A 21,947-nucleotide genomic window follows, 5' to 3' on the forward strand; every position below is an offset into this window, starting at 1 on the left:
TTTCATTTAAGGTTTCTTCTTTTACCTTTTACATCACTTTGAAGTTTTTGAACAATGCAATAAGTTTTTAAAAGTAGGTATATATTATGCAGGAAATGATGAAGTGATTGGTTATTAAAAATATTACATCTACATACCTAACATTTCCAACAGGCTTAATGGGAAAAATTATTAAAACTATTATCACCAAAAGTATGGTACAGTAGCCAGATTAATGTGTTGGCTTCCCTTTTTAAAATTAAGGATGAGTTATAATATGTAATTTTAAAGGTTTATATTTGGAGTAGCAACCAAAGTTATGAAGAAATAACTAAACAAAAACTACGTAAAGCTCAAAGAAAGTAAAATGGTCCTGAGGAGCACAGCTCTGACCTGCACTGCTGACGAGATGCTGCCTTTCTGGGCGGGAACACTAAAGACAGCGGAGATGTCAGTTTCCCCCAAGTCATCTTATAAACATGGCACCACTCACATCAAAATCCTAAGGTATTTTTTTAAAACCTTGACAATGTGATAATAACTTTTAACTGGGAGAATAAACACATGAAGGTAGGCAAGACAATTGTGAAGAAGAATAATGAGAGAGGACTGGCTCTGCCAGATATCAAAATTAATTGGAAAGCTATAGTAATTAAATAGCTTGTTGCAGATATGAGAATCAACAGATAGACCATTAGAAAATAATAGAAATTCCTGAGATATACCCAGGCTTGTGTACATTGTGTATTTTATAATGGTTGCATTTCCATCCAGAGAGGGAAAGATGGATTATTCAACAATTGGTTTGGCATTTGAAAGCAAAATTAGGAATAACCCATAACCTCATAAGTAACATCAGACACAAAAACACACCTAACAGATTAGATGTTTGAATGGGAGGAGAAAACTAACAACAAAGCACTTGGAGAATATTTTTGTAATTTTGATGAAGGAAAAGCTTGTTAAAACATGATAGTAAGGAAGAAACAATAAAAGAAAAATGGGTAGATTCAGCCAAATAAAAATATATTTAACTTCTTTTTCAAGACAATACACTAAGAAAATATTTGCAGAGTATAGTCCAGATAAGAAGTTAATATGCATAATACACAAAAAATTCCTACAAATCAATTTTTAGAGATCTATTCTTTAAAAAATAAGTGGCAAAGAGCTTGAAACAGTACTCTACTGAGAAATGTAAGTCAACTATAAATATAAAATATCCTCTTGTTAGCAAAGAAATGTAAATTTTTGAAAAATCCTGTAATTTTTATATTAGCAAATAATTTTTAAGTATGAATTTATAAGTCTGTAAAAAATAAAAATGATCAGCTAACACCACCTGGTCTATATATTTAATATTATACACCTTTCTTTGCTATAATTACTCAACAGTTTCTTGCTTTTGTAAACACCACCCACTCAAAAAACTGAGTTAATTTAATATACTTGCATAAAGTAATATAACCATGATAAAAGTCTAATTTGGACTTAGAAACATACAAATTATTTTAAAGTTAATGTCTTTCCATGAATTAGTCCCTGAGTTGTTTGGGTTGCCCATCTGCAATGACAAAAATACTAAAACTGAGAGAAAGCATTTAGAAACATTCATACAATTTGGCAGATTAATTTTATGTCTGTTGAATCTAGTAATCAAAAATTTCAGCTTGTATTTTTCCATTCCATTTTTTTAGTAATTTTATATGATTATATCCTATTTTACAAATGCATTTATCCCCATTTCTTTCTACTTTACCTTCCTATTTTTCTCTGCTTTTACATCTTCCCTTCACATCTTCTCTTCCTTGACCTTCCAATCTCTTCCTTTCACTTCCCCTCCCTTTTCTGAATGGGGGGACCAACAAGGCAGATAAAGGCATGGGATGGGGAGGAGGAACAGAGGCTAGGAAGGGGCAGGAGGAGCACGCTGGTGGTAGGTGGAGGAATGGACAGTCAGCCTAGTGGAGAGATTGGTTCCATTAAACAAGTAATATAAAGATTACACTAACCAGTTATATATTGAATATCTTGAAGACAAGTTTCACATTGTCAGAGAAGATATCTACAACCATGGAAAGGCAGGAAGGCTAGAAAGAACTGTGCTATGTTAAATTGAAATGGGAGGTGTCAGTATAAACTCATATTCTTTTAATAATTGTGTACACAGATAGGTAAATAGTGTGATATACACAGACAGAATTGCATGTGTATGTGTTTTTGTGCGTGTGTGCATGTGTGTGTTAAGAAGGGTATTGAGAAGCATGTTATATTAAGAAAAGTGTCTGCAAATTTTCTGTTCATTAGGAAATTTTAGAACTTGTTTTTCTGAAAAAGAGAAGTATGCCATATATTGTGATTTGCCAAATTTCTGGATGAGGCCTCAAGTCAAACAAAACATGACTTCCTAAAATATAATATGGCATTTTCATAACACAGGTATGTCTGACACATTTTTTATTTCAGGTTGAGTGATAGAATCCCTTTTTGTACAGTGTATTTTTCTGGAATAGATTTTCAACCAAAGATGGTTGATTATAATTTGCGTACTAGATTACCATTATCAAATGTAAATTTGGAATGATCTAGTCGTCACATTAAATCTAGTGTCCAAATTCAGCATATTGATTCAAGGCGTAAGTGCAAGAGAGGTGTGCAGGCATCTTTGACTTGTACCTGGTACACGCATATCTGATGGTAGCTAAGTGCCAGCCCTTTTTCCTGAGTTCAAACAAACTAGTAAATCCTCCTCACAACCCAAGGAGGTGGATGCTATTATCTCTATTTGAAGTTTCACAATGTTTGACCCAATCTTGTATTTTTTTTTCTTGAAAACTTATTTAAAATTTCATGAGGAAAGGCAATGGATTGGAAAGAGGACCTTAAGAAAGGGAAACATGGTCCTTTGCTAGTATGTTTTTTTTTTTTTTAATTCTGGATAGAAGCTTAGTTTGATAAATTAGCTGCTCCACATTTTTGACCACTAAAAACTTCTGTAATTTCTTTGCATCATGCATTTTTTTTCCAGACCTGCAACAGATTTGCCAGTATTTTGGATTCAAGCATTCTGACTACTGCCTTAGGAATAATTTATCAATTTAAACCAAAAAGAAAAAAGTTTGGAACAAATGTCCATTTTGGATTATCATAGAACAATTAGTTCTCCCATGAGATAAGGCACTTTGAAGCCTGTTGATGTAAACAGTGAACTACGTTACCCTTGACCGTATAATCCTTTCACAGCAGCCGGAGAGGAAGAGAATGTAGCATGAAATGTCTCTGCTCAACAGCTTGGTAGCTAATTTCATCATTTTTGTGAAAAGAGAATGGAAGAAAACAGAAACACTCACTCGTATACAATAGCCCTAGAAATCTTGACAGGTGGTTGATGAAGAAAAGTCTCTTATTTATAATTAACCAGGAGCTCAATTATGGGGAGATTTATAAAACAGCATAAAAATGGGCTCTTGAAGATGAGCAAAACCAATAAACAGCATAGAACTCTCCCTGGAGTGATAGGAATAATCTTAAGTTGACAAGTAAGTAAACTTGGTAAAGGATTCATAGGAGAACTTGCTCTTTGACATAGATGAATTCTTCCAATTGTTTCATCTGAATCATTCAGAACAGATATCACCTAGTCATATTATTGTACCTAATGAAGTTTTCAATAAAACTGGTAAGCTGAGGCTGAGGCCCTCTGAAACAATGGTTTCTATTCTATGTAACTTAAGAAGAGCTGGCAATAAGAAATAGATAAGAGAAGAAAAAATACTGAGGTTACCTAACTTTGTCAAATCAGTCACATTTCACTTATTGAACTCATTCATTCATTAAACAATAGACAGTTATTAAGAATTTGACCCTGGCTGATGTGGCTCAGTGGATTGAGTGCCGGCCTGTAAACCAATGGGTTGCCAGTTCAATTCCCAGTCTAGGGCACATGCCTGGATTGCAGGCCAGGTCCCCAGTAGGGGGCACAAGAGGCAACCACACATTGATGTTTCTCTCCCCTTCTTTCTCCCTCCCTTCCCGTCTATAAAATAAATAAATAAAGTCTTTTTAAAAAAAAAATCTGCTATGTGCAGTTTTTTGTTGTTTTGTGGGGGTTTTTTGAGATTTGAACCTTAGAAAAATAGAATATAGGATAATAATCATTAAATAGGTCATCACCCAAGTTTCTTAAGTACAAGTTGGGCCGCCCTAAAGTGAAAGAAAACATGTTAGATTTGATTATTTTCAGTAATCACTTAATGAGAGTAAATATTCTATTATTTACCCTCTCAGGGGATAAAAACATCCTTTTTACTAATGAAATCATCCAGCTCATGAAAATATTATTTTTACTTGGACAATATTTTTATTCGAAAAATGTTTTCGGTCAACACTTCTATCGTAATTAACACTACAGGTCACTGCCAGAGTAATAGTATCTTGTTCATCACCGAATAAAATTGGTCAACTTTATTCATTTGTTTTCCATATATACAAATATGTATATTTTATAAACAAAAAAATAGGAAATTGGCCTGGGAATCAGAAGCAGTCTGTTCGAGATCTGGGTCTCCCTAATTTGCTCAGTGAACATGACCTTTCTCAAAGCACTAAATTTCTCCTGGGCTTATTTTCTTTTATCCTAAAATAACCACATATAAAAATCTCTTATCTACATAATTTTACTATAAATATAGGAGGGGAAGCAATGCTCTTACATTACTTAAAATCCTATGCCTTCAACAGAAGGACCCACAGAATATGACTTGCCCTCTTGTGATGGACTAAATATTTGTGCCCCTCCAAAATTCATAGGTTGAAACCCTTCCCCTCAATGTGATGGATTGCAGGGCTAGGGGGGGTTGCTTTGCAGGGTGATTAGGTCATTGGGTGGGGCCCTCATGATGGGATTTGCAGCCTTGCAAAAAAGGCCACAGAGGGCTCTCTGGCCCCTCCCACCAGGTGAGGACTCAGCACAGTGGGAAGGCAAGTCCATGTACCAGGAAGTAGCCTTCATCAGACATTAAATTTGTCAGAACCTTGATTTTGCTTCCCAGCCTTCAGGACTGGGAGAAAGAAATGTCTGTTATTGAACCCACCCAGCCTGCGGTAATTTTGTTAGAGCAGCCAAATGGACCAAGACACCCTCTAAATTCACTCATGGATTTGAGTTATTTTTACAGACTTATTTCACAGGTACTTATCACATCTCAGTTTGTTCACCTTTTAACTTAATTGCTTTATCTTGATGTTTGAGGACCTCACACACACCCTGAGGCAACAATAGCACCGTCTTAAAAACCTAATTTGGAAAGAAACCGCAAGGAAGCTCCCTCCTTTCCGTTCTGGAAGTAAAAGGATCTGGACTCTGAGTGTGTGTGTACCGTTAGATGTTCCCTGAAAGAAAATCGGAAGAGAGAACCGAAGACTAAAACAAAAGCGCCCAGATCAGTGGGGTCATTTTAGACACCTACACCGAAATGCCACCTGCTGCCATCAGCCCTGGAGATGTCTGGTGCCGCAAGCAGGAGAGAGAAAGCTGCCCTTAATGGGGCTGCTACCTTCCGCATCTTGAAACTCCTTCACCTTCTGATGTATTAAAATATTTAATCAAAATCAAATGCTGCTGCCCCTATTTATACAAGTGCTTTATTATCCTGTACATTACACCGCAACCCGCCTGGTTCCTAATGTGACCTGAAGAGCCAGTCGGCATTTGTTACAAATGCAAGGCGGTAAGCTTCTGGCTGAGCAATTAATCACTGACACCCAGGAATTTCTTCTCTTCAGGTGGGGAACCCATCCAAAAACTAAGAAAAATAATCAGGCTAATTAATTCTTATCTGCAAAGAGCAATTAGATAAATGACCTCAAAAAAAAAAAAAAAAAGGACTTATCACCCCTAGTGAGACACTCACTTTCTAAATAGAATGTGTCGGGGCCTCTTTTCACTGGGCAAGGGATGCTGTGAAATGAAGATGACAGAAATGAAAGGGAAGGAAATGATAGGGGAGCAGGTTAATTAGAATGAAGGCCAAAGAGAGAGAGAGACAGAAAGAGAGAAGCAGAGAGAGAGAGAGAGAGAGAGAGAGAGAGAGAGAGAGAGAGAGAGAGAGAGAGAGAGAGATTTGGTGTGATCTCGTCACCCTGCTCTCCTTTCTCTGTATACAGGCAGATAACAAAACAGGACATTTTTATATCCCCAAACCTGGTGAAACGTGCCCTAAATAATTCCTTTCCTCAAGGACAACATGCCTTTTTTATTATCTCTTCCCCTTTTTATATACAATAAACTTTATTTTTAGGGAAGTCTTAGGTTTATAAACATGACAAAGGTAGTATATAAAGGTACCATGCATCTCACACCTAGTTTTCCCTGTTGTTAACATTTTATATTGCTATCCCACAGTTGTTATAATTACTGACCCATATCGACACATCATTATTAACCGAAGTCCAGTAATTTATTCAGACTTTGTAAGTTTTTACCTAACATTCTTTCGTGGTTCCAGGATGCCACATGCCATTGAACTGTCATGTCTCCTTAGGCACTTTGGGCTGTAACAGTTTCTCAGACTTCCCTTATTTTGTAGGACCCCTTCATCTAGAATACATCTCACATTCTCCTCAGGATTAAACTTCAGTTATGACTTTGGGGAGGAAGAGCTCACAGGTCAAGTGCCACTCTCATCACATCCTATCAAGGCTATGTACTTCCTACATGACTATCCCGGTTGATGTTGACCTTGATCACTGGGCTGAGGTCATGTTCGCCAGGTTTCCCCTTTGTTAATTTACTCCCTCCCCCTTGCCACGTTTCCACTCTGTACTCTTTGGGAGGAGGAATGCAGTACTCTGTGAAGCCCATACTTAAAGAATGAGGACTTAAGGTCTACTTTTGGGGGGTGGGGCATCTACATAAATTACTTAGAATTATTCTGAATGAGAAAGGTACTTCTCTCTCCCATTTATTTATTTAATCAATTATTTACTCATAACCCCATGGCCTCATGGATATTCATTTTATGCTTTGGTTTACATGCCAACATTATTTATGCTGTCGCTCAAATTGTCCCAGCTTTAGAGCTCTTTCCATTGACTCCCATGTCCCTTTAACATATCTGCATTGTTGTGGGTTCTAATTTTTTTAGATAATTTTCTTACTTTCTGGCACTACAAGTCACTCCAGGCCCCAGGAACAACATCTCATTCCACAGTGAAAGTAAAGCTTAACTTGACATAGAGTAACATAATACTGGGTTAAATACAGATGCAAGAGTGACAGTAGATAAGAAGAGAAAGGAGAAAAACACTGAAGACCAGAGGCAGATGGAGGAGAAGAGTCAAAAGAAAAAGCCGAAGGCACCACAGGGGAGCTTGGCCTGAATTTCAGGTTTGCTCAAACCTGTTTCCTGCTGTGCCTCTAAATTCAATCTTCCTATCTAAGGCACCAATAAGTTTTTCTCCATTTCTATTCCTAAGACAGTTTTATATCCTTAGAAAAATGTTATGTCATGATTGCGAGAGAAAGACAATATGCTGCACATAGAAAGAGTGTATATTTGGAATATGAGGAAAAAAAATTTGAATTAAATTCCTGGTTCTTCCACTCACTGTCTATGTGATCGATGTTAACGTTCTACCTCTCTGAGGTTCTGCAGACTCAAAATGGGTATAAATTCAGATAGGTAGGTGGATATATAGATATGATAGATAGATAGATAGATAGATAGATAGATAGATAGATAGATATTTAGATGACAGAGAGTGGGATATCCGTGACCATGGAGTTGACTTAGTCAGTGCCTGGCATAAGGAGAAGCATGTGGGCTCTAGGTGATCAGTCAATGTCAGCTCCCCTCTGCCAAGCCACTTGTTGGTTCTGCTCACCTGCCTATACAAGTGTCTGCTTCACCAGTTTTGGTGGATGTCAACACCAAAGCATTATGTGTGCATGGAAATTATGCAGAAAGCAAATGAGGTCTTTGAAGTACTGGCTCATGGTCAGAGCTCTTGAGTTTCTATATAATTCTTTGAGTATTTTGCCCCCATGAAGATCACAAGAGTAGAGATGTATATTTACAAAAGTGAGTGGCACTTGAAAACCTTTAAAATTCACTACTTTCAAAAGACACTGTCTTTGGCAACCGATCTAATACCAAATGATCAGCATTTATCACTTCTATAAAACAGATGCCTTTTCTAATTCAGCCCTTCAATTGGCCATGACATTTTGAGACTCAAAACATATAATAAATTATTAGAAATAAAGGCTAAGATAAGAACATTGTTACAAAAGCCTGAGTATAACTATAAGGATCAGATGTTCTTTCTAAATGGGGGACGATTTATAGTCAGTACAGTGGAGGGATCTTACATATAGGAAAAAATAAGGAAAAATGGAGAATTTGTCCACATACAATAGCCAATGATATATATGTATCACTTAATTTTAAGCAATTAAATTTAAAAATTTTAGATGATCATAAATTGACAGTTGATACAATTTAAAAAGTCGAGATGTTCCCTAACAGTTAAAAATCTGTTAAATCTGCCAAACTATTCCCAAAGAGCCATGGTTGGGCTTTCTTTTTTTTAGAGCAATTTTGATTCCAGCCAAGGTAAACCTTTAGTATTACCTAATTTCTCCTGGTATAAATATTTCAGACTTTATAATCCTGTGAGATGAGGCAGAGAGAAAAAAAAAGATGAAAAGGAATGAGATATACTTCAAATTTTCTTTCGAGGTTTATTTCAGGTCAAAGACAAAATAAAAGGTTAACTTAGAAGTTACTTCCAGCAGTAGTTCAATGAGTGTGTATTAAAAAAAGAAGTAAAGCCCCCAAATGATGCAATTTATGTACTAGCTCAAAGAGCTAACCAAGCTTTTGCAAGTGGTAGAAGTAAGTTCCTTATCAGGCTTCTGCTAACATGGTAATAGTAATGTGCAGTAAGAGGGTCGCAATGAATGTAATTTATTTCCATTAAGGTGAGTTGCTAACAGAGGACTATACCTCCTCAGGACTCCCAGCAGAGTATTATAAAGCTAAAGCTCCTATTCGGTGGGTGGGAAGTATACCTGCAAATGACCCTCTTATTAAACTGTCATTCTTCCCCATAAACTTCACTGAAGAACAGTACATGTCCACAGCAAAACACAGGCCACAGTTAGTGCGAACCCAAGGCCCCTCAGTCCCATCAGAGAGATCTTTTCCCTCAGTGGACTTCCTGTTAGTGTGTGATGTGCACTCTCGTTTAGCAAAAAAACACAAGATTTCTCTCTGATTGCCTGGCCAGTGCATATTCTATATTGAAACTTGCACATCCAGAAACCGATTTCTTGAACTCATAAAATCAGCGGGATTATCAGGAGAGAAGGCACCGAGATGCAGATGGTGACAGGGGAGGTGAGAGCTATCATTTCTTCTTTTGTCAGGGCCTGCACTAGGCCAGCACAAACACTAGCTTAGTTATGGATTCTAGGGTCTGGCAATTTTTAACTGTTGTTCAAATCACCGGGCTTTCGTGAGGGCTACTTGGCATAGTTATTTAGGATTTGCTTTCCTTTTCAGTTTTAGAAACCAGAAATTTATAGAAGATTGAATTAAAACCAATAAAATTTCATAGAGGTTTCTGGCAAAGTTGATTAAAATTACCGGATTTGAAAATTATTATATGTAATATAATAACACATTGTATAATACATAAAATATAGTTTTGTTATTAAATCATATGTAACATATAAGACATACATAAAATATAGCACACACAGAAACACCTACTCATTCAATCCTTTTAATTAATTTTATGAACTGAAAAGAAAATAAAAACTATTCAGCCCTGGCCAGGTAGCTCAGTTGGCTGGAGGTTGTGAGTTTGATCTCTGGTCAGGACACACACATAAATAGAACAACAAATTCATGTCCCTCTCTCTCTCTCTCTCTCTCTCTCTCCCCCTCTCCTTCTCCCTCTCCCCCTCTCTTTCTAAAATCAATTTTAAAAATTCTTTTAAAAAGACTATTCCGAAACTAAAATCTAACTGAAGTCCAAAGAAGTAAAGTTTTGTCCTGGACTAAAACTTAAAGAGTATGTACAAACCAGATAAATCTGAATTCAAGTTTACAGGAACTCATTGTGTCTAGGGAGTAAGTGACAAATGCTAAAGCCTAACTAAGGAGGGACGTCTACAAGGACACTCACATATAAAGCTGGGGACTCCAGTGTAAATACATGTCACTGTTAAGGTAAGAAAAAAAATTTACATAAAGAACCCTCACTCAGCAGATAGTAAGGAAAATTGCTTGTCAAATCTTAGCACTGAAGAACACAAGGGACCCACTTATAGATTTGTACCTATAAGCTAGATTTGAAATCTTAATTTGTGATATCCAAATAATCTGAAAAACACCTTCAATCTGAGAACTCATTTTAATGCATTCTGGCTTTGAATGTATTGTAATGTAATTAATGTGTAATGCCTTCAGTCACCTTGCAAAAAATAAAGCCAAACCAAACCAAAATAAAACAAGTATCTCAGTGTCAAACCCTCAGGACTCAAAGAATTCTAAATGGCGAAAGGATGACAAAATTCAAAATCCAGAACAGCATTTACTTCGGAAGGGAGAAAGGGCATGGCTGAATACAGACATGCCAGGGACTCCAGGGGAAATGGCCGCGGATCTCATCTAACCAGTGGCTGACTCTCCAAGCTGACTTTTGTGTTATTTTGACCTAAGCCCATCAGTATTGAGTACGTCCTGGTTTTCCAACAGAACCTGATGTCCTAAGCTCACTGTACCTTCTCTGCCTAGTGGAACAACTCCTGACCACTAACTTTTCATTGAAAGCAACCACATGTCTTTGATGTTATTACCCCTGTTTGTGAATTTATTGTTATTTTTTGAAATCGTCTTCTGATGCAGTGGATGCCAATCAAGCCTCCATGTTTCTATCAAAAATGGCTCTTCATAGAAAAATTTGTTTGCAAAAAAATCTGTTTTCACCAAACTTGAATTCAAAATTGACCCTTTAAGCTTCTTGAGTATATGAACGATGTTTTCCTCTCTCTTCTTCCTCCTACTACTCTGGCAAATATAGATGTTAAATTAATATTTGTCAAATGGCATCAAATACCATTTAATGTGTGTGTGTGTGTGTGTGTGTGTGTGTGTCTACATGCACTGAACTGAAATCACCTGGATGAGGGTAGGAAACCACATTTCCCATCTTTATCTGTCCACTCAAAAGCGACTGGCCTCTGTTTTGCAAGGTTATCACCTTTGTCTGAGAGCTGAAGAGGCGTCAAACACTCCTCACCAGTGTAGTTGGTGACTTCCAAGCAAGAATCTTCTCTCAGGCTGGCACCCCTATCACCCAGTCCCCCCAGGAGCTACTGGGTTTCTGTGTGCCTTAGACTCCGGGGGCTGAAATGATTGGACTTGACTGGACCACTGCAGGCAGGCCGCGGAGCCAACACTCAACACTCGGCCTAACTTATGTAAACACTGTCCTGATGACGGCCTTCTCCTACCCCATCTGCAGCTGCAAGGGAATCCATTATTTCTCCTGTCCCCGGGGAAGGCAAAGGTCCCGGGCATCATTACTCCTAGGCAAATGTAACCGACTCTACCACACACCCTAATTTGCTTGCCGTAATTATAGGTCACTCACCCGCTTTATTTCCAACCCCCCTTCCCTTTTTTTGTTCTTATCAATAATAAATGGAGCCCGTGAATCAGGCTGCTGTAGTATTTGGATATTATGAAAATGCTAATAATAATAAGGTAGTGTCAGCAACACCGTGGTTTTATCAGCTGGTCTGATGCTCTATTAGGCAGCCAGTGAGGAGTTCAAGCAAATTGGTTATGTTAATGCCCTGTAGTACTTGGAAAAGATGAGGAGTTGGCAATTAATTTTTTCCAAGCTGCAGGCCGACAAGCAAATTTATATTCCTTCCTTTCCATGGGATCATGCTAAGAGAAGGTGAGGCAGAGCAGTGAGCTTCAAGTAGCTTTCCAGGATCGAATTGAACGGTACTAAATAAAGCCTGGAGAGGAGAGAGGAGAGGGGAAAAGGGGCGCCCAACAATGGGCAGGCAATGCTCTTCTCCATTCATTCCACTGACAGGGCTTTTGCAACTTAAACCTGTTTTATTAATTATGTTTGACATTTCCTTAATTAGTTTCATTTACATCCCATCAGCCCCTACCAGACAATTGCTCCATACATCATTTTACAAGAGGAGCGTGATGCCTACAGAATTATAACAACAACAGGCAATTTTGTGTAACTTATGGAAAATTAGCGGACAGTCTTTTCCATTTTAAATGGTTTTACAGAAATGAGGGAAAACTCACTCCATAGTTTCTTTTTTCATCTGAATGTCTCAGGTACCTAATATGTTTATAAAGTTAGAAATAGCCAAGTTATATATTGATATACTCAAGTTTATTGTCTAGCTATAGGATTTACCAAGTCTTAAAAATTACTCTTAAACAAATAAAGATATGATGCTGGATAAATGAGAGAGAGTCAAAGCCATATCAGGGATGGTCTTAGTCCTTGCAACCTAATGTCCCCTGCTGCCACCAGCCAAGTGTACTTGCTCCTGACCTGGGAACCTGGCCAGCACTTCAATAAAGGAGCCCCAGGCCTCCTAACACTGTAAGTACAGTCTGTGACCTTCATGGAAAACCAGCCCTTCCTTGTTGAAGCCTAACTTTTATTCTCTTCCTTTTCCCCAATCCATTAAAAAATAAGTAAAGGGTTGAGGTTGTACAAGAAACTATGCTTGTGGATCCACCAAAAGTAAGGTGACGTTCTGTGTCTCCCAGAGTGTGAATCAGGGGAGGAAAGTGGGTATGTAAATATGGATGGCAGCATGTGGACCATGGAGAAATGCTCCAGGGAACATACGATCTTTTCTGTACAGCAGCCAGGCTTTCAAAGCTCTCTCCCTGTGATATGGTAGGAATTGCTCTCCAACCCACCCAGGCACTAGGCTTGTTTCATCCTTGCATTTTTTTTTTTTTTGGTCTTTCCAACTACTTCCTTAGATGATAAATCTCTAGTTACTGCTTATTCTTCTCTAAGATGGCTTTCATTGTGACTTTTTTTCCAAGTTTCCTTTGTCTAGTGATTTCATCCCTGGACAACTGAAATGACAACTTAAATGTCTTCTGAATTTCAGTGGCTCCTACCTCTGGTCCTTTCTCTCTGTGAAAGTCAGAGCCCTGTTTAGTCCATGTGTCTCTGTCCAAAATCATGAACGATCTCACTGCTGTTGACTAAAAATTCAAGCCTCTTAATCTAAGACTCACAGCCCTTCCCAATATGACTCCACTTTCCCATTGTCCTTCCCCTCTGAATCACGCTGTCCAGTACTCCAGAATCATACCTTGGGTTTTCTCAGCTCTTGCTGGGGCTGGCACCATTCTCCCTATTAGCTCTGTTCTCCTCACAAGCTCGACCACCACTCCAGACCCCATGCCTACAGCTTGTAAAAGTGCCCCCCAGGTAAGCTCTTGCCAGCTCATTCAGGGGAATGCTCTTCATCTGAGTCCTCCCTCCTTCCTCTTTCCCCTTTCACTTCTGTTCTTGCCCTGACCTTGGATGGTTCTTGTGCTATTGTTTTTGAGATAATAATATTTTTTCAACTCACTTATGATTCAACTTACTAGTTGTTTAAGCCTTGTTTCTTCAATATAATTGTTAGTCCTTCTGTTTCCATATATTTATTTTCCTCACAGTACATACATTGTGTTCATTAAAGACCAATGAAGGCAGAACAGCATGTATGCTTCTTTGTGCCAATACAAATTAACTGGAGTATCAGCGCCCACTGGTGCTCAAGAAATACATGATGAGTAAGGATTAATACTGTCAGAAAAAAAAATCAATAGGCTTTATGATAAGATCTACACTGTCATGAAGAATTATTTATAAAACACAGGACACATACTTTTTCAAGTATGCAGTATTTACTTTGTTTTGCTTAAATAGATGCTTAAAGGAAAAGTATAATTCTATTCATATAACTACTATTCAGGGAACAATAACTATATTTTTCTAGGTGCCAAACATCACAGTAGGTACTACATGTGCATTTCTAATGTACAAAGAACAAAGTGGACATAGTTTTCTGTTTTATGGACAAAATTGAGACTTAGAAAACAGATAAAAGCTTCCACAAGCTCACAAAGTGGCATTAAATACTTGAGCTGAGATTTGAATTTGCATCAACGTGACTGTAAAATAACGGTCTTTCTAGTATGTTGTGGGTTGTTAATCATATCAGAAATCTAGCACCATCATATTAACTTTGAAATTGCTCAGGCTGGTGCAGATAGAGAACAAGATCAAGCATTGGTTATGATTTTGACTTATCTCAATAAGTATAACAACAGATGGTATTTATTGAACATTGACTTCATGCCAGGCCCTATTCTCGGAGCTTTATCTATGGTAGCATTAAAGGATTCAGTCACATCTACTTCATGAGCTGGGCACTAGGATTCCTGCTTCATAGGAAAGCAAGTCAAAGCAGAGAAAATCTGGGTTACCACCCAAGGTCCTTCACCGAGAAGCAGCAGAACCATGATCTAACTCATCCAGGAGGACAACTGCAGGGCTTTCAACACGGTGCCAATTCAAAAACTGTGTTTCTCCACTTGCAAAAAGGTTAGTCCTTAGACAACAGCTCAACTCCTCTGTCCTGTTTTAAAAAAAATTATACTCAGAACTCCTGACACCCCTAAGTAGTGAAAAGCATTTCATGCTAAATCTACCCTTATTTCTACCACCACTTTTCCCATATTATGGAGGAGGGAATGAAGACAAAGCTACAGAATTCATTTCCCCTGTCCCTGAAACAGTAGCTCTTGAATTGGTCCTTGTTCATCAGATGCTTTATAATACACACACGTTTACACTGTCGTCTCCCCCTTCAAGGTGTCCTGTTTGTTCCAAATACCAGGCCATCGAGGTCCTTTTCAGTTCTACTGCTTTGATTTCAGTAAGCCTATTTTACATTCACAAGCTTTACAGAGAGTACTTTTGAAACAGCTTCTTGCATCCAGGGAGGTAGGACAGAGGCCAATTAGGAGACCACAGTGATATGAAAAATACAACCGAGGTCATGATACTCACAGCCATAAGGCCTCTTCATAGGGGTTGTGGCAATAGATTAAAATAACCTGCTTCTAAACTAGACAATTATATTCTGCCTTTTCACATTTCTCCTGAATCCTCAGTAATGTGAATTAATCACACCAGGTCCTTAGTTACTAGTTATTGTCTACTCTACAGTTGAAAGCAGTTTAATTTGGCATGTGAATAAAGTAAGGCCCAATCAACAGGAGTTACAGAGCATGTACATACTGCTGATAAAGGGTTGTTGAAGCCAGGGAAGGTCCTTGCTGCCCAGATGTTCACATCCTACTAGAGGCAGCAGGTCACATAAGGAAGAATAGTGAGACAAAGTGAAATGGTAGAGAGAGTGACGGGTCCTGGGGACAGGTGAGGAATGTCAGTCAGGGTCACCAGGGAGGGGAGAGTGAATGCAAAGAGGCAAGCTCTGCCGAGGCAAGGGTTGGGAAGGAACCTTCAAGACAGAGGGAAGTTCAAGGCAAAGAAGCCAGAGTAGCTCGACTAGAGTGCACAAGAAGAGACTCACAGGTAGACGTCTGAGGTGAACTTTGGGCATTATTCTGAGCTCAATGGGAAATCACAGAGGGCATGCCTGTTTTAATTTCAGAAAAATTGAAATATCAACATCAAATAGGTATGAATCTAAATTAAAATTTGATTTCCATGACAAAGTTGAAGGCAATTTTAATTTTGTTTGGTTTAGGTTTCAAATCTTGGAAAAAAACTGATAGGAAAAGACTTGGTTGAAATGTTTAGGGGCTTATGGTAAGCCTATTAAAAGTGCTTTTCCAGTGGATTTTTATCATTTTTTTCTCCCAAATAATGGTTAGTTACATCCTCCAAGAGTATAGGTAGAGATTAAAAAACAATTTAAAATAATCTTAAAATAATTTAAAAATGTATTTTAAGTAAAAGATTCATAAGTTGCACCACATTTTTTTCCTACCCAAGAAGTCACTTCTGCACTTGGGAAGAAGCTCAGAAATACAAAAAGATATTCACATTTTTTTTGGATCCTCTGACAACTCCAAATATTGGGCTGTAAGTTCATAAATTTTTTCTTTTTTTTCCTTTTTTTAAAGCCAAGTCCTTGTGGTCACAGACAGCCTACATGGCCTGTTACTCTAAAAATGTAAGATGCATTCACTAGCTTCAGATTCAGCTGAAATCTAACAGAGACATTGCAAGCATCCAAGGTAATTAACTGCCTGTATTGTTTTCTATAAAACACTGTGCTAATTTCCAAAGGGCTGCAGGAGATCTGAAATATCATCAAATGGTGAAAAATCAAAATATTTTGCTGTCATATGCTGTCACATACTGTCAGAAAGCCGTGTGCAACGGCCACAGTCAAGTTGAATCCGATTAAAAGATCAGCAAACAAGGCAGGTTTAGGGGTGTGTGACCTCGTCGGGGCTGTGCCTGCAAGAGCCTGTCAGCACGCCGGTCGTCCTGCGCTGTGACTCTATTGCCTATGCAGCTTGCCAATGGACATGCCTGGTGACATCTTGGAGAGGAAACAACAGATTCTTGTGTTTAGTTTCCTATTTTCAAATACTCTTTCCGTGCTGCTGTGAGGGGGCTTAAATTTAATTCCAATTACCAGTTCCACAAACAATGAATTATTCAAGATAAACTGCCCCGTTTCACCGACGCGTGTGTGTACTGTGCATATGTTTGCTTTCCCTACACATGTGCGGACGAAGATGGAGAAATTAAATTAGCTCACCCTCCATGTATTAGAATTCCATAATGCTATGTATTTCAAAGAAGCTGATCAATGTTTGCTGAGGTAGGGCTGCATCACTCATGAAAACTTCACAGCTCCAAATATACCTGTATATCCATTTAAAAAATTAAAATTATATAAATAACATAATAAAACATAAATGTTTATATTATAAGCAAGGAAAAGCAGCTCCATGTAAGATATGCACGTGTGTGTGTGTACATTTCAGGAATGGGATGATGAAAATGGAATACGAGAGACAAGTCTTTTTCCTTTGTCTTTAAACCACTCTGATGTTGCCTTGAAATTAGCGGTCATGTCACACCCTGTTGTCATCTCATCAAATTAGCAAAACTAAAATTTTAGCCAGCTCTAAAAAGAAAGCAAGCTCCCCTTTTCACCATGTGATTCATGTGGTGAAAATATACACTTCACTTTCCGTGATTCGGCCCCAAGCATCTTCATATATCTGCCTTCGGCAAAACTGAATTTTTGGGTCCTTGTTTAAAAATTTCACATTTCACAAGGAAAGAAAAAAAAGAAATCTTGCATAGCTAGAGTATGACAGTTTCCCCATCTGTGAGAAAGTGCTCTGAAAACATGGGTGTAAGTCTAAAAAAATATTTTCATTTTTAAAGGCCTTGATTTTAAAGTAATATTTACACTGAATGATAGGACCGTAGGAAGCGCACAGTAATTAGTGTTAAGTAGGGTGAAATTGCATAGCCAACGCACCTGCAGAACTACCACCTGAGGAAGACCGGGGATGCCGCGAGCATCGAAGTCCCTCTCAGGCCTCCTTCCAATCCCAGCCTCCCCTCTATGGCCATCAGACAGTGGTGCCCATTTTGGAATTCCACAACCTGTCTTCTTTTGTATCTGGTTTCTTTCACTCAACAGTGTGCTTGCAAAATGTGTCCACACTGCTGTGTTTAGCTGTGGTGTATTATCATTGCTGTATAATATATTCCACTGGTCAGTCGGACCACAATGTATTTATATGGTCTGTAACTGATGGACTTTCTAAAAATTTTAATCTGAAATAGCATTGTTATAATCCTCCTGGTACACGTTTCCTAGTACACATTAATATACACCTGTTAGGAATGTACCTAGAGTGGAATCAGTGGGTCACAGGGCATGAATATGTTAAACTTTTGGAGGTAGTGTTAAATAGTCTGCTGAAATAGCATCATACATTTATTTACACCCCTAGTTCATAGGAGTTGCCGTTGTTCTGCATCCTTGCCAATATGGGAGGTCATGGTTAATCTTATGAATTCAGCCATGTTGATGGATATGCACTGGTATCTCAATGTGGTTTTGATCGACTTAGCATGAGGCTAATGTACCGTGAGGCATTTCTTATATTTATCGACTACTTGGATATCCTCTTTTGTGAAGTATCTGCTCAAGTATTTTTTAAAAGATTTTATTTATATATTTTTAGAGAGAGGGGAAAGGAGGGTGAAAGAGAGGGACAGAAACATCAATGTGCGGTTGCCTCTCGTGCGCCCCCAAATGGGGACCTGGCCCACAACCCAGGCACGTGCCCTGACTGGGAATGGAACTGGTGAAGCTTTGGCCAACGCTCAGTCCACTGCAGGACTCAAGTCTTTTTTCACTTTGCTATTTCATTGTTGGTTGTAGTCTATTTTTTCAATATTTCTCTTTTTGTTGAGTGCATTTTGGGTTCCATTGAATGAATCAGTGTCTACCCCAAGGTTGTGATGATGTTCTGCCATGTTATCTTCTGGAAGCTTCATTATTTTAGTTTTCACCATTTCATCTTCAATTCATCTGGAATTGGTGTCAGATGAGGAGAGGGTTCACGTTTTCTCTAAGAATGTCCATTCGATCCTGCACCATTTGTTGAGAAGGCCGTCCTTCCCTCCACTGTGCTGAGGTGTCGGCTTTGTTGTATGTGAAGTCACCCTATATGTATTGATCTGTCTCAGGCCCTTTACTTTGCTCCATTAGTTTAATTGTCTGTCCTTGTGGAAACACAGTATTTTCTTAATTACTCACGAGTTATAATACTGGGGTATCTAATAGTGTTACATTCACAACTGTGAATGTAGTTTTCCTCTTCTAGTTTAGCATCCATTCTACTTCCGGGCAGGCATCTACTAGAAGTCTTCAGCTTTTTAGCTACTTTTTGCCTGGCTTTTTGGCATCTTGCCTTGTGAAACGTTAGAACTTGAAAATTCTTCATCAGGAAAACTGGCACCAAATGTTAACCTCACTTCACTGTATTTGACTTTCTTCTGAGATCAGAGGTTCTTAAGTCCTGGTTGCCTTAACAAGCCCAAATTTGACTTTTTGTCTGTAGCCCCATGAGATTTCTTCAAACACAATATTGCTGGTGTTTCATATAGCTATACTAGCTGTTCTTAATGGGAACGATGGTCTGCATCAAGCTTTGCCATCGTAGCTGGAGGCAGAAACTGTCAAAGCTTCCATTTTTAAATTACAGAATATTTTGTATTTTTATTTTTTCATCAACTTGCTCCCAACCAATAATATTTATGGACTATGGTGGTCTTTGTTTCTTGTTATACAAGGAAAACAACTGATGTACATCCAATAACACATCAGTAAGAATAAAAAGGTCAACAATATGAATAGAATTTTGCACATTGGAAAGAAAAAAGTCTTAGGCAAGTACATGTCTGTATTTTTGTTGACTACTTTTTTCGCCAATTTAATACACCTGCATACATTTTACACTAGTACCATGGTAATTCAAAAAATAGGCAGTACAGTCACGAAAATGAGTAGACTTTTCCCTTGGGGTTTTGGGAGACCTCTCCTTACATCTAATGCCACGGCACATGGCCGGGCACAAGTGCGGATGGACTGGCACCTGTGGCAGAATGACTTTAGCTATGCTGGTAAGAAGATGGCATGTTCTGTAGTTAGGATCCTATTTGGTCTTGCCATTTTTTTTTTCTTATAGTAACACTGACTTGAAAGGGTCACATTCTCGGTTATTTGGTGAGATTTATTTTTCTTCTATTTTTAGAGTCAAAACAATGTTCACTAAAAATGTTCCCAAAGGAAGGCCTGGGAAACCCATTTTTGAAGAGGATCTTTCTTTCTGCAGCCTGAACCTCACAAGCACCATATCATTTGCCTAATAGCTTACCTTCTCCAAACACCGCCCCCCCCCACACACACACACATTCTCTCTCTTCCTCTTCCTCTGCCTTTCTCTGTTCCTTTCCCAAAGAGAGAGTTCAAGTAAAAGAATGACCAATTCTTTTTTTAATTATAGCTGGATATTGTTTGTTGGTGGTCAAAATCTTTCCTGTTTTATTTTGAATCTTAAAACTACTCCTAAAGTACATCCCAAGGAGACAGAGTGAGCCAAAGAAACCCCTATTCACTACATTTGCTGTTTCTCAGAATTAAAAATGAGATGTTTCCTAACATAGGCATGCAAGAGGCTACAAAAAAAGATGATGCCTGGAATAAGTTTCCAATCCTACCCCAAGGCATGAACACACAATTGGTCTCCACAGACCCCCCTCTCCCCATTTGTAAAGAAGTGTGGCCATTTCGTGGACTGGGGGCAGGATGGGCTGGTGTCTTAGAGGCTCAATGTGTCCAGGGGCTAGGACGTCAGATGCATAGGTAACATCACAGGCACAGGCTGAGAGGAAGGGAAATTCATACGGTAGGTAGGAATTGGCAGGCAAGGCATGGTTTCCTCATCTCGTGTCTCTCCCTGGCTCCCTCCACCTCGGTAGCAGCTTCTTTTGGAAGGGAGCATTTCCTTACCATACATATGAACACACCTTTCAGAATGAAATGCTACTGAAGAGGCAGCTTTGGCTCAACGTCCTGGGGGCTTCCAGAGGAAGGAAGCTGGGGATTGGGGGAAATCAAGGAAAGAGAGAGGGGGAAAGACCCTGCTGAGTTTAATCTGAACAGTGTATCCATCACCCCAAATGATACAAATCAGCCATTACTGGATCATGCAAAAGCAACTCTCCTACCTGAGTTCCCTTCTTTGCTTTCTAAACCTCTTTTCAGCCCAGCCTAATGAATTGTCAGAACTGTCAGACAGCTCTAAGGAATGACAAATGTCTATGCTTTGCGGCTGCTGCTGCTATTTTGCTGGAAACACCTGATGTATGTAGTCTTGCATTCTTCAGCTTCGAATTAGAGACTTGGAAAACAAAATCAACCTTGATAAATATAGCAATTTTTCCCCTGTTCGGTAAGCTGCACTGAATGGATATTTTTAAAAATAAAGAACTCTCTTTTGTTCTTATAATGTGTACATGGCACCGGTAAATCTCAAACAAAGAGCTAATGCCCCAGTGGTGGGGGGTGGGGAGGGTAATCGCCAATTCATGAGAGTTCTGTTTACATTACTATTGTCCAGATTAATCATCGGCTCCTTTTAAGTAAGTTGTGCTGCCTTGATTAATGCTATTAGAGACCACGAGGAACTGAAGACCTTGGATTTCCATAGCAGGCACCTGGGATCAGACACCCCCTCAGAGGATCGGTGGTGATATTTACTTGTAGTCAAAGAGAGAGGATCGATCTGCAGTGATCATTTGATGTTTAAGAAATGAAAGAAGCATCTTTACTAATAGATAAGTGCCTCTAATGACATGAAAATAATTTTAGAAACTACATATTAGACTTAAGACAAAGATAACAAATCAGGCTTCCATAGAGCAATAAATGTGTGTGTATGTATATATGTATATTAAATCTTCAAATAAATGGAAGAAGTACAAATTTGAATGTTAGAATAAATAAAATATGTTAATTGTGGAGACTCTTCTCTAGTCTCCTATTACATTTTATGCATATGTACATGTTCTGATTATGTACTTTCAAAACAAATTTTTAAATAGCTTTCTTTATCCTTCCTAGTAACTCAGATTTTTTTTTCCTCGTGCAACAATTTCACTGGCTGTAATAGGTAAAAAAGGTTTACAATGCTTTTAGAGATCACAATATCCCAATATAAAGCTTTTTACCTTACTAGTCACACTAGGACCCTCAGCCAAATTGGTCCCAATTATAAAATGTTATGATTCTATCTAGTAAAACCATTCGTATTCCTTCCTCCACC

This window comes from Desmodus rotundus, chromosome 10 (assembly GCF_022682495.2).
Source record: "Desmodus rotundus isolate HL8 chromosome 10, HLdesRot8A.1, whole genome shotgun sequence".
In the NCBI taxonomy this organism is placed as follows: Eukaryota; Metazoa; Chordata; class Mammalia; order Chiroptera; family Phyllostomidae; genus Desmodus; species Desmodus rotundus.